The following is a 12,790-nucleotide window of genomic DNA, read 5'->3' as shown; positions in this document are numbered from 1 at the left end:
GGCGGACATCGCGAGGGGTTACCTGACTTAGAAAACAAACAGTTGTTAGCTTAACAAAACACTGCGAGGCTTTAACCAGTTGAAATGTACTAACACGATCACGGTCTCTGGTGGTTCGCTCGGTGATAATGTTGCCGTCGTTGTCCTGGCGGGTTTTCACAATCTCAGTAGGATGAACCTGAAGCGGCGGGGTTGGCATGGAGTTGGGCGCTGACGGAGGAGGCGCTGGAGGAGGAGGCTCTGGAGGAGGACGAGTCTTGCCCCGCCCTTCAAGGAGTGGCGGATATAGCGGTGTCACCGGTGGAGGTGGTGCCTTGTCTCCCAAATATGGTGGTGGGGCAGTAGGCGGAGCAGGGGGCGGGGGCTCTGGCTTGTCTCCGCCGCTCAGCCATTATTGAAGGGCGCCATCTTTGCTGGCATGGCTCATGGTAACGACCGCCACTTCATAATCATTCAGGCGGTTAAGGGTGGATACGAGGGTTTCAAAACAAGCACACAAGCATGCGACTTTCTTTCCCTTCTTTTTCCCTTCTTTTAACACCCCGAGATCTTCAGCTAGGGCGTGCAGCTGCCGGTGACTGACGCCGCCGGGGATCGTGGATGGAGAGGGGGGAGCGATTCCTTGCAAGCACCCCTTATCACCTGCAAGCACCGCGATCGCCTCCACACAACCGTCCCACTCTTGGGAGGGGGTGGCATCCCATTCGGGAGGGGGGAACTCACTGGCTGTGGCGACCTGCTCCCCTTGGGCCGACGGGATAGAGAAAGCGACTGCAGGATCTCTTAATATGCAGCCGAGAGCGCGGCCTGTAAGACGGGCTTCCCAAGGTCTTCTGGGGTCTTCCCCAAGCCACACACAAAATACTTGGGTCCCGTCATTATCGGTGTGGCTGGGAGCCTGATGAAATTGCAGATGGCGCCAAAGTTCATCAGCATCCACAAGCTGCCTGCAGCCGGATGCCCACGGACATGCTTGACAGCGGGACTGATCATCCCTGTCATGATCTGCAGCCGACCATCCTGTTCGTGACGCCATGTGGACAGGATCTTTTGATAGTCGGGCTTACGCAGATCACGCTCGCTTTAAAGGTCAGGCTTAATTTTATTAATAAGGGTTAAACAAAACAAAATCAACTATGCTGGGTGCACCAGTGAGCACCCACTCACACTGGTGTTGTATCTCTGGGAAGGGTCGCCAGGATCAGGCTGGTCTGGCGTCCTTCCCTCCGGCTGGCCAGGCTGAAGGTCGCTCCGTGTCGATTCAATCCGTAGGGTACGTTCCGTCGGGCGCGCAAAGACCCCAAAGTTCACAGCGCAATGATTTTTATACCCTCTGTGATGCAGGGCGGTCTAATTACATGTGGCGCTTTCTCATTGGCCCGGGGCGGTGACCGTCACATTATTGACAGGCCCTGGACTTCCCCTTGAGAGACCCCGTGCGGAAAATTCCAGCCGCATGCTGCTTCCACGCTGCAGCCCCAGAGTCTCCCATCCACCCAGCACTTGTTACATAAACATTAAACACATGCAAACATGGCCACCTATAGCACTCAGCAAGTGCAAAATAATTACAACATAGGGGAGGGTGGAGCCTCGCAGACGATCAGCACCCCTGAGAGAGTCCCAACCCCGGATAAAGTGAAGTAGTTGGCCTCTCCACTGAACATTCCAGCAAAGTCGTGGCAGGCGAGATAGGGGCGGAGACTACTATAAACATCATATCCGGAAGAGACCATTCCCGGGATGAAGTGGCCAGCAGGCCTATCAGTCAGAGGCCGAGCAGCGCGAAACTTCATGCTTGAGGCCTGCCAGTAGCACATCAATTTTCCTGGGTGATATAATGACCTAAGAAGAATATACCTTCTTTTGCCCTACATGTACCTTAATGGCTGCAGCTTGAGCAACCACTACACTCTGCTACACAGCACCTCCCTAGAGATTTTCTGAGGGAATTATAGGTCTTGCACCTCAGTACCACAGTCCAGTCCAGGCCTAAGAGTGGATACTTGACCACAAATCATTTTATCATGCTTCCAAATTTATTCCTTTTCACTGCAGTTGTGATATTAGATCATTCCTTTAAAATTCACAAGAGATGTGTTACAAAAAATCAGTTTGTAGGAAGATGACTTAAGTTCCTCATGTTCCCCAACTGCCTATGCATTTTTGGCCATAATGAATCATCTAATTGCTGATGCTGACTTCTACTTCACTTCCACTTCCCAGTTTACAATGACATTTTTATTCTTCCTGCATCTCTTAAACTATTCTCAGTCCCTTTTACTGGAAAAAAAACTAAAGCTTAGCAAGGAGCTGCTTTTAAATTGTTATTAATATATAAAGCTGACTCTAGCAAAAGGTTGACATGTAAAGCTTATACCTATTAGGCCCCTAATGCTCCTTACTAAGTACTTTGTGATTAACATCAAACTCAAGATCCCACTCTTCTTCCTCTTTAATTATCTACTTAGGTCTTCCTCTCAGTGCTCCTCATTTGATTTTTCCCCCTGCTGTAACATAATAATAATTACTTAAATTTGATATCTGTGCACTACAAAATTCCTATCTGACCTTAAGGGCATGGAGTGGGGTTCAGTTCCAGGGCTTTAATTCAGCCCATGCTATAAAAAGAAAAAAAGCGGGGGTAGGCTCTAGATTTTGAATATGGCACTGGATCTAAATCCCCGGAGGCTTGCAGGTATTTAGATCAAGAATGTTTGTCCAAACTCTAATTTCCATTTTTTCCCTGAATTAAATACGTCAGATTGGAGTACTTTGCTTGCAGAGATATTAGGTGAAGCTTTTCCACAAAAAACAGAAGGACATCTTGTCAATCATCCCTTCTTTCCCATCAAAAAGACCCAAGGAATAAATGCCCCCAGTACAAACCACCTTCTAAAGGAAAATATTTTTATACATTTCCAAAAAAGGAGAAAGCCAGACATTGAGTTCATACAGTTATAGAAAGGTAAGGTAGAAAGGTGTCAACTTACTCAATCCTCTGCTCAAAGCAGGATCATCCTTATGCACACTGTTCTTGAGAAGCATTTGGTAACTAGCTCTTAAAAACTTCCAAGGATGGAAATTCTGCAACCTCTCCAGGTGGCCTGTTCCATCCTTAATCACTCTTACAGTGAAAAGGTTCCTCCCAATATCCAAAGAAAATTTTCCTAGCTGCAATTTAAGACTGTCATTCCTTGTCCTGTCCCCAGCAGTCAGAGAATGGTTTATCACAGGGGTAGGTATCCCCTTCCACTACCATAGCCCACAAAAACTTCCTAAGTGGCCCCTGTGAGCAGCTGGAATGGGGCTGCAGGTGGGCAGGAGGGTGGGGAGCAGCATCTGGGAGTGGGATGGGAGGGCAAGCCAGGGCCAGGGCTGGGATTGGGATGAGACTACCTGGGACCAGTGCAGGCAAGGTGCACAGCCAGGTAGCTGGGATGGGGCTGCCAGTGGGCAGGGAGCTGCATCTAGGAGTGGGATGGGTGGCGCTGGGTCCAGGATCTTGAGGTGGTGGCAACACAAGGGCTCGGGGCAGAGCCATGATCTGCTCCCTGCACATTCCTGCCCATGGAACCGGCGCCTGTTGCAGGGTGGATCATAGCTCTGGCCCAGCCTCATGCTGGCAGTGCCCTGAGAACCTGATCCTGATCCCCAACCCCACCTGCCCGTCCTGCTCCCAGATGCGATTCCCCGCCTACCTGCAGCCCCATCCCAGCTGCCCAGCCACAAGCCCAGCCCATGCAGGTCCTGTCTCTGGCAGTGGGTGCAAGGCAGACAGGCCAGGGTGCCTGGGCAGCCGAGCCAGGTCTGGCAGCAGCAGCCAGAGGGAGCCACCACTGGCACTGCTGGGAAATGGAGTCATGTGCCATGGCCCAGGCTGTTTCCCATACCTGGGCCAGGCAGGGCTAAGGGACCCACTGTGGCCTGGACAGAATGCCTTGGTAGACCAGATCCAGCCCGTGGGCCATATTTTGCCTACCCATGATCTTTTACCATCCCATTAATAACTACCTTTCAGATATTTGCAAGCCGTTATCAAATTCCCCCCTAATCTTCTCTTCTTTAGGCTTAAGTAGCTGCATGTCTTTCAGTCTCTCTTTGGAAGTCATGTTTCCCAGACGTCTAATAATTTTTGTAGCTCTTCAATGCACTCTTTCTAATTTGTCCACAACTTTCTGGAGTACTGTGCCCAACACTGGACACTGTACCAGTTGAAGCCTCACCAATCCTGAACAAAGCAGGATACTCACTTCCTTTATTTGAAAATACTGCTTTTATTAATACACCGCAATATGTTATTGGCCTTTACTACTAGAGCACACTGTCATTTTATATCCAGCTTACCATCCCCTGTAAACCTTGGGTCCTTTTCTGTAGTACTACAGCCTAGCCAGTCATTCCTCAGTCTGTATTTATGGGTGCAATTTTTTCATCCCAACTGTAGGAGTTTGCATTTGTCCTTACTGAATTTCATCTGACTGGTTTGGGACCATTTCTCCAGTTTATCAAAGTCATTCTGAATCATAACCCTACCCTCTAAAGTGGCTGCAACTCCACCCAAGTTGGTGTCACCTGCAAATTTGCTAAGAGTACACTCAATCCTACTCTCTATATCAGTGTCACAGGGTCACGTAGGTGCCCGTGACTGGGATGGAGATTGACAGAGCTGCCAATCACCAGGGTAGCTCAGGTGCCGGTTGCCAGGGCAACCAGGCGGGTCAGGTGGCCAGAAGGGGGCAGAGCTGGGCCTTTATAAACAGCCCAGGCTGGAGCTTGACTAGCAGTTCCCTTCTGGCAGCTGCAGGAGCAAGACTTCTGTGGCTGAGCTGAGCGGCCTGAGTTGGTGGTTGCAGCCTTACCTTGCTGACCGGCTGCGATGATGCTAGGGATGAGAACACCCTGAAGAGAGGTAGGGTTGGGAGCCCAAGAGGGGGCCTGGAGTTTACATTATGAGCAGGGAGGCTCTGTGGTGTTTGTGTTATAGCCAGTTGGCCCGGGTTTCAGTTATAGTTAACCAGAAGACCGGGTGAGGCTGTAGGGGTGAGAGGAGGCCTCATGGGAGCTCCCCAATAACCTGGGGGCCCCAGGTGCCCAGTAGTGGCACAGGAGCGGTGCCAGTGGGGCACTACTGTTTGCGCCGGAGAGCCGCAGTGTGCGGGGTTTTGGACCCCAGTCCGTAAGGGCAGTATTTTGCCCAGTGGGACAAACGACCCAGAGAAGGGTCAAGGGGCCAGGCTCGGCAGCAGCCACCTGAGCCCCAAGTGCAAGAAGTGCGGTTTAGGCCCCAGAGAGGGCAAGGCCCCAGAAGGGGCAGCGAGCGCGTGTAAAGAGCGTGGCGTAGGCCCAGAAGGGGGCAACGGCCGTGGAGAGCGCATCATAGGCCCCAGAGAGGGCGAGGCCCCAGAGGGGGCAGCGAGCATGCGTGAAGAGCGCGGTGTAGGCCCAGAAGGGGGCAACGGCCGCGAAGAGCACGTCATAGGCCCCAGAGTGGGGCGGCGGGCGGAGTAGTAGCCCAAGAGTGTGCCAGGCCCAGGGGCGCCAGGTGGGTGACAAGCCTGGGGTGCCAGAGAGGGGCACTGAGGCGGGATGAGCCAAAGGGGTGCCAGAGAGAGCACCAGAGGGCAGGAGGCCAAACAACGCCCAGGGAACAGCTGCGAGGCTTGAGGCATGCTAAAAGGGAGGTAGGAGGCATGCATAGCCCTTAAGGCAGGGGTGCACAGAGGTACCCCATATGGAGTAGGGGCAGGAACATACGTACCGTTCACTGGGGGGATAAAAGCAGCCTCCCATCTAAACTTATTTATCATCAAAGTCATGGCGGGTGAGAATCCGAGGGTGCTGAGTCCACCTTGAGTGACAGTAGGGGGCGCTAGGGAGTTCACGGCCGCTCCTAGGCCCCACTTCCTCACAATCAGGTGTGGGCAAAATATGGCCCATGGGCTGGATCTGGCCACCAAGGGTAGTCGTCTAGCATGTAGCAGGTTCTTTGGCCCTGCCCAGGCCAGGTGGACTGTGCAGCCAGTCCTGCCACCCCCAGGTAAGTGACAGAGCAGAGGCAGCAGGGTGGCTGGACTCAACTTCCAGGACCCCTGTGGGCAAGGTGCCCTTGGCTGGGGGTGTGTGGAATAGGGCTGTGGGAAGGCGGTGTCCATTGCAGGGCCATGCAGGGAGCAGATTGAGGTTCTGCCCTGGGTGCACACTGTCATCACACCAGGATCCCAGTGCCTGCCCTGGCCCATCCATCCCAATCCCAGACACCACTTCCCACTTGCCCACGGCCCCATCCCATCTGCCTAGCCAAGCATGCCCTGCCCACAGGGGTCCTGGGCTGGTTTCCATTGAGATCCCACCCACCTGCCCACTCCATCTAGTGCTCCTGGTGGTGGGTGCAGGGTAGACGGGCCAGGTCCAAGATATGATCAATTACCCCCCTATGCTGGGCCAGATCAGCACTCTTTAAGTGTCCCTCCAGCCCAAATAATTGCTCATCCCTGCTTTATAGCATTCTAACAAGGCCCCTGCCCCATTACTGAAGAAGGAGAGCAAACCCCAGGGCCTCCTGGCCAGCCAAGCCCCCAGGTACAGACTTAAAGGTAGAAAAGATTTGAGTAAATGCTTACTACAGAGCCAGTGGTGCCAGCAGCATCAGAGGCTAGAGACTTGCATAGAAACATTGCAGGTCCCAGCAGCAAGGAGCTACCCTGAGGGTGCTCCAGCAAGCCAAATATGAAAGTACCTGTGGCAGCTCAGGGAGGCAGGTGACCAGCAGTGAGCAGGGTCAGGGAGTTGTATAAAAAAAGGGCCCTGAGCCAGAGGAGAGCAGTCTGGCCCTGGAAGCCAAAGGGAAAGGAGCCCTACAGCAGACTGCCTGCTGACAAAAGCTGAAGAGAGGTCCTGCTAATCCAGGGAGAGACCAGTAAAAAGCTGAGGACTGCCCGAAAAGGAGACTCTGTCCAGACAGGGCATTTTAGATAGCCAGTGTGCTGGGGAGTCAAGTTGGAGCCACCAGGTTAATGTTTCAGTTTGCATTTTATTCCGTGGTTTGCGGATGGGACTGTGAGGGGTGGTCTGGAGGTCCCATTAGTGCCCCAGGGGCACATGATCACCCTGAGCCCTGCTGGGGAGCAGGCACAAGGCATACCAAGAGAGTGGCAGAGTGTGAAGCCAGAGGGCCCAGACCCTGGGGCAGAGCGGCGTTTGAAGCCAGGGGGCTGAGAGCTCAGAGCAGGGCAGTCTGGGCCCAGGAGGCCCAGAGTATGTAGAAGGGAAGTCTTCAGTGTGAAACTGGTCTCCATTACATAAGATCTCTGGACACAAGATAAAAGGACAGTTATCAAATGTCTGATGAATTAGTCAGTCTTTACCCATGCTGTAAGAGCCAGCAACAGAATGTTTCTAGCTTACCATACTTCGTACTCATCCCTTGCTAGAAATGAAACTGAAATTATTCCCCAAGTTTTCTGATCCATCAGTTCTGTTTTCCTATAATCACTTGGGCCTACTAGAAAGTAACATCATAGGAATGTACATAGTTGTGGCATTCTATCAACATTGATAAAATAGGATATGTAGTCACACTTCCTTTCCTGTGTCCTTTTGACAAGGTCTTGAGCAGAATTCACAGATTTGGAATCTGATAGAGAAGTGCCATGAGCACTGCATGGCCTCCAACTCTCAGCCTTTCAAATTCCAGCCATTTGCCCCAGTGTTTGAGCCACCAGACTAGGGTGTAGCTGTGCTGACATGCATTATTTCTCAAAGGTAGAATCAAGCTAAATGATATCTAAGTATGGATGATCTAAATTACATGTAGTTAGCATATCAAATTAATGAGAAGAAGGAATACTTTTGGTAGAATGATAGTCATATCCAGAAGAGGGTTATTATGATTAGAAGTGTCCAAGATCCAGGACTGGCCATTTTCAGTTCTGGACAAGTAGAAATGTTAAAGCCCAGTATTCCATAAGCTGTCATGACTACTAACACAGGACAATGTTTCCTTCCATTCCCATCCACAGAACATGAATGCATGAAAGAAAGATTGGTGCTGTGGAATCATTTATTCTCTTTCACTCTTGTTACACTAAAATGCCTCCTGTCCCAATCCATATTGTCATGGCTCCACAGTTTTGGAGGAGATATGTCAGGGACAGCTATTTGATGGCTGCTCTGCTATTTCTGTTTTTCTAATGACTGTCCTACACTGTAGGATCCAAGTGCTCCTCAGAGGATAAAATATAAAATGCAAAATGCTAGTGATTTGATCTTCCTCCCTCTATACATCTTGAGAGCCAAAACTATTTTATTTGTTTGTCTGCTATTTAGTAATTTTTTTCTCCCCCTGGTAATGTCCCCAGAGAGGGTATCTAAAGCAGCCGGGGGTAGAGAAACCATCTTAGGACTACTGTAGAGCAGTAGTTTTCAACCTTTTTAACTTGACGCACCCACTCATTGGATTTAAGGCACTCCTCCATAACTTTTGTGGATTGAATGCTACCCAATTTCAAAAAATAATTTATATATTTTAATGCTTACCTCCTTGCAATGGGACCCAGCCATGGAGATCGGGGATTTTCTAGGACAAGCCTGAGCCTGCATTTACGTGCTTAGTCTATATGCTTATTTTCTAAAGCTAATCTAATCTCTGGTGGCTCTGGTTCATGATTGAGCTCAGACTGTAGCTGAGTTCTGCAAGATCTCAGATACTCCTGATTTTTGGAGAGAGGAATATATGCAGGCCTAGCTTTGAAATGTTCACAGGAATACTAGTGTATCACTGGCGATGCATAGGGGGTGCATGTGGCTGCATGTGCACTCCCTGAGGTTGGCAGTGCACCCCCTGCAAAAAGCCCTGCTGACACTACTGGTGGTCGCTGCTTGCCACCCCTCCCTCCCCACCAGCGGCATCTGTGGGTGGGCCCCGATCATCGTTGGCCACTGCTGGCACAGCTGGCAGTGTCTGCAGGTGGTAGCCACACCTCCCTACCCCCTGCTGCCCACACCGCCGTGGCTGCCTGCGGGAGCTCCCCTTTTGCCACTGCCATGCCACTGCTGCTGACACAGCTGCTGCTGCCTGCATGCAGTCACAGTGTCCCCCAACCTCCGGGAGCATGCGGTGTTCATCCAGTGTATTAATGTAACCTACACTGCTTCCAGTTCAGAAATTGAAAGAGAGAACTGCATGGTATTTTTGACTGCAGCTCTGCTAGGCATGATATGTTTGCCTAGACAAACATACCTTGTTGCCCTAAACAGCCTTTCTGTTTCTTGAACAATACTGGACCCAGGACAGGATATGGGAGCACAAAATACTCATGCTTGTTCCACGTGGAGGCCTGCCTTTTTCTATAACATATTTTTTTTAGGCTTGATTGAACACACAGAAGTTTGTCATTAGTAGTGCATATGTATCCAAATTTTAGCAAAAATTACCTCTGGTAGCCTGGATTCCGCAAGTGTATTTGCATAAAACTAATTTGCCAAAAAGGAAAATTAGAAAAGGTAAGCCGTCTCTTACTAAAGCTTTCTGAGGAGACAAGAAGCAATTGTGTAAGCCACTGAATAAATGGCTAGTCATTGCCTCAGATTGCTAAGCAGTAGGCCAGACTCTTATAAAATCACGTATACATTACAAAATTTAATAATTAAAATATGGTTTGTGCTCATATGATGAGTTAATCATTTGTTAACATCATTCAGTATTATTTTAATCCATTAAATGATCTCATTCTAATTGTTGAATTATTTTAATAATGGCATTGTTCCGTGGGTGACTGGTGCTGCCTTAGTTGGGGGGGCATGTGCCCACTGCTGTGACCAGTCCTGCTGACTAGGAGTGGGGGCATAGCCCGCAACCAATCTTGCTGCCCAGGGGGACCCCCACAGCTGATCTCTGCAGCCGCTTCTGGGAGCAGCTGCAGCAATCAGCTGGCACTTGCAGGGGGAGCACCAGCACTCCTGCCTGCCCATTCCCGAAGTGGTGAGTGCATGTGCACCCCTATGCATTGTTGCTACATTGTTCAAGTGTACTTAGTTGTAAGTTATAATACTTACTGTTAGGGTATTTAGAATTTTCATTAACTTTTTTCTGCTAGGTTTTTAATTTGCAATAAAACCTCTGTAAAGAATACAAAACTAGGTTTGGGTATTTTCCCCCAAAATTTCAGAAAGGGCCACCAACCCTAAAAGTTAGGAACACCAGTGAACCCTATCTGGACTCCCATTTCTAGGTGTGGCCACGGTCAAAGGACCCCTCATTAGACCCAAGATTCCCCTTGTTAGACTCAAGGCACCCCTGGGAAAATGCCAGCTCTTGGTTTTCACTCATTTTGACTATAGAAAAATAAGAGCAATTCTTCTGTTACAAAGAATTCAGAAAGACTCTGAGAGGTCAGAATGTTTTGGACACTGTGGATTCCTATTAGAAACCTCTGGGTTTATCTTGTGAATCACATTTGCAAACCTAATGGTGTTGACATTGTGTGGCACCCTGCGTAGGGTTGCCAACCCTCCAGGATTGCCCTGGAGTCTCCAGGAATTAGAGATAAATCTCCAGGAGACTGCTGAGAGTCACCTGGGAGATAAATGATAGGGCATTCATTAAAATAAATATTAAATGTTGAATCTGATTTATACAGTTGCCCAATGGAGTTTTAAAATGTAATAATAATGTGCACTTGCCTTCCTAACATAAAGTCATTAATGTCATTACATTATGTGATGAAACCTCCCAGAAGAGATTCAAACAGAGTTGGCAACCCTAACCCAGCACCACCCTGGAAAGGATCTGAAGGCACCCCAGGGTGCTTTAGAGAAAAGTTTTTCAAAAAACAACCCAGAAGCCAAATAAAACTTTCAGAGGAGAAAATGTTCTTCCTAGCTCCAACAGGGTCCTGCAAAAACCCTGGAGCATGCATAGGATGACCAGACACCTTCCATGGAAAGATCAGGTTCCCTTGAAACATCAACAGCAGGGTCCAAATTTTGGACTCCCAGAGCCATGCAGACATGTGGGCTCCGTGTCTGGATTGCACCTGTCCCCTGCTTTGATTCTTTCTCCACCCAAACTTTAAAACCACTGCCTGGAAGGGATCGTGGCATTTCTATTCAGGCAGTGCTAAGGAAGCCAGTTAACTTCATGGCTCATTATACTAAAATCTGGTAATCGCTTTCCACTCACAGGTGTTAATGACCCAGTTTCCTTTTTAGTAGTCCTGATGTTCCATTAATTAAACTATGTTTTCAATGTTGCTGTCTGTTAGCCACTCCTGGAAATACCTCTTTTCTATTTCACAGCCCTGCAGACTGTTTTTAGCTCTAGCTAAAAACGTGAACTCAGGTCTGGTAAACTCAGGCATGGAAATGGCCAAGAGTGAATGTAAGAACATAATTGCTATTTACTGGGTCAGACCATAGACCCATCCTGCCCAGTCTCCTGTGTCAGACGGAGGCAGGGCATGGATGCTGAAAGGGTGACTGAACTGGGTATGAATAGGGTTTTCCCCCCCCCCATTCCTTTCACTAGCAGCTTCCAGCATATATAGTCTAGAAAGTTCTGATTCAGAGGCTGTTTCCCTAACTCCTGTGCTCAGCAGGGTGGTATCATTGGCAGTCCCTTGATTTGGGCAGTCTCTACCATGGCTTCTTGATGGGTAGTGGCGAATTAAGGTTTGCTGGGGCTCTGAGCAAACAGAAAATTGGAGGCCCCCACATCCCAGTACATAAATGTATCATGCCATTCCTCCTGTGCAACTGGACCCCAGGTCCCGGACTTCAGCCCCTTCCCCAATCACTTATACTAGTTTGTGTCATTTCTGTCCTGAGCTCTAGTTTTCCTGGAGAAAGGTGCATGTTGTGCTGTACATGAGAAGGCATCACACCATCTGCACCCCCTTTCCTTCAAGTCCTAGATCCCCTCGTGGCTGGGCCTGAACGTGTGTGTGCGTGTGTGTGTGTGTGCGGTGTTTTGTATGTGAAAGAGCACCCAGAGCAAAGGGTAATTGCAGCACACAGGGAAACAGCGAGTTCAACTATGTGACGTGCCCGGTGCCAGGCAGAGGGGTGCTGTTCACTGTTAAAGCTTACAAGGCAGTTCTTTATAGTGTCTTGGGTGCGGCAACTGAGGGAGAAGGGAACCTAAGGAGCTGAGTTGTGCGCTGTCTGTAAAATGCCTAGTTTTTCTTATCGGAGCTTGTGGCAGAGGTGGTATCTTCTATTAGACCAACAAGATATTTGCAAAAAGAAAGGTCCTTATTTGCAAGCTTTTGGGCACAAGCACCCTTCTGCAGGCATAGGAAGGAGCAAAGCTTGTAAACGTTCTCCAAGGCAGGAATGAAAATAGTGTTTCTTCTGGAATACAGAAATGAAAAGAGTTTTGATCGTCTTGCAGAACAGAGAAATGAAGAGCTGTTCTCACAGCACCAAGCCCCGCGAGAAAAGACGAGCCGCGCGGCGCTCCACCTTGTGCTGCCAGCAGCAACCCCTGCAGAGAAGACTAAACGCTTTTCTCAGTGTCGGGCGCAGCGGGCCCAGGTCGGTCGCGTAGCAAATGCCTCGTGAGGCGGCAGCTCGCCGGCTCCAGTCGTGGCTGCGGCCGTGCCGGGATGTGACGGGGCCGGAGGAGGTCATGGAGGGCGGCGAGGCTGGGGGCACTTCCCCGAGAGCCCTGTCGGAGCAGCCCCGAGGCACGTCCCGTTCCCGGCACCGCGGGGCTGCTTGACTCAGGCTGGAATCCCCTGCGCGGCCGCGGAGGCAAGTCCCAGGCCTGCCCCAGCCCAAGTGCTACCGG

This window comes from Crocodylus porosus, unplaced genomic scaffold (assembly GCF_001723895.1).
Source record: "Crocodylus porosus isolate Cpor-Errol unplaced genomic scaffold, CroPor_comp1, whole genome shotgun sequence".
Lineage (NCBI taxonomy): Eukaryota > Metazoa > Chordata > Crocodylia > Crocodylidae > Crocodylus > Crocodylus porosus.
The sequence above is the reverse complement of the archived record's forward strand: the minus strand, read 5'-3'. Positions refer to the sequence as shown.